Raw genomic sequence first — 1,069 nt, 5'->3', positions numbered from 1 at the left:
GTGCTGGGTGACTTTACTACACCTACTCCCGACTTCTATGGGAGAAGCATCTCTATCCCTGCTATTGGAGCAAACAACTTTGAGCTTAAGCCTCAATTAGTTTCCCTAATGCAACAGAATTGCAAGTTCCATGGACTTCCATTGGAAGATCCTCATCGGTTTTTAGCTGAATTCTTGCAAATCTGTGACACTGTCAAGACTAATGGGGTTGACCCTGAGGTCTACAGACTTATGCTATTCCCTTTTGCTGTAAGAGACAGAGCTAGGATATGGTTGGACTCACAACCTAAAGAAAGCCTGAACTCTTGGGAAAAGCTAGTCAATGCCTTCTTGGCAAAGTTCTTTTCACCTCAAAAATTGAGTAAGCTTAGAGTGGAAGTCCAAACCTTCAGACAGAAGGAAGGTGAATCCCTCTATGAAGCTTGGGAAAGATACAAACAATTAATTAGAAAATGTCCTTCTGACATGCTTTCTGAATGGAGCGTCATAGGTATATTCTATGATGGTCTGTCTGAACTGTCCAAGATGTCATTGGACAACTCTGCTGGAGGATCTCTTCATCTGAAGAAGACGCATGCAGAAGCTCAAGAGCTCATTGAAATGGTTGCAAATAACCAATTCATGTACACTTCTGAAAGGGATACTGTGAACAATGGGACGAATCAGAAGAAAGGAGTTCTTGAGATTGATACTCGGAATGCCATATTGGCTCAGAACAAAATATTGACTCAGCAAGTCAATATGATTTCTCAAAGTCTGTCTGGAATGCAAGCTACACCAGGCAGTACTAAGGATGCTTCATCTGAAGAAGAAGCTTATGATCTTGAGAACCCTTCAATGGAAGAGGTGAATTACATGGGAGAACCCTATGGAAACACCTATAATCCTTCATGGAAAAATCATCCAAATCTCTCATGGAAGGATCAACAGAGACCTCAACAAGGTTTCAACAACAATAATGGTGGAAGAAACAGGTTTAGCAATGGCAAGCCTTTTCCATCATCTTCTCAGCAACAGACAGAGAATTCGAAGCATAGCCACTCTGACTTAGCAACCATGGTCTCTGATC

The 1,069-nt window shown here is 41.7% G+C and overlaps 1 non-coding gene across 1 annotated transcript; it reads right to left on the bottom strand.

Annotated features, from left to right (window-relative positions):
- Positions 1-363: 363 nt before the first annotated feature.
- On the bottom strand, positions 364-471 carry LOC130970978 (small nucleolar RNA R71). Its single transcript, XR_009082219.1, has one exon. It is a non-coding gene; the product is annotated as a small nucleolar RNA R71 (small nucleolar RNA).
- Positions 472-1,069: the final 598 nt, after the last annotated feature.

The sequence above is a fragment of the Arachis stenosperma genome, chromosome 3 (assembly GCF_014773155.1).
Source record: "Arachis stenosperma cultivar V10309 chromosome 3, arast.V10309.gnm1.PFL2, whole genome shotgun sequence".
Classification (NCBI taxonomy): Eukaryota; Viridiplantae; Streptophyta; class Magnoliopsida; order Fabales; family Fabaceae; genus Arachis; species Arachis stenosperma.
Note: the sequence above shows the minus strand (reverse complement) of the source record. Positions and strands in the feature narration are given on the sequence as shown.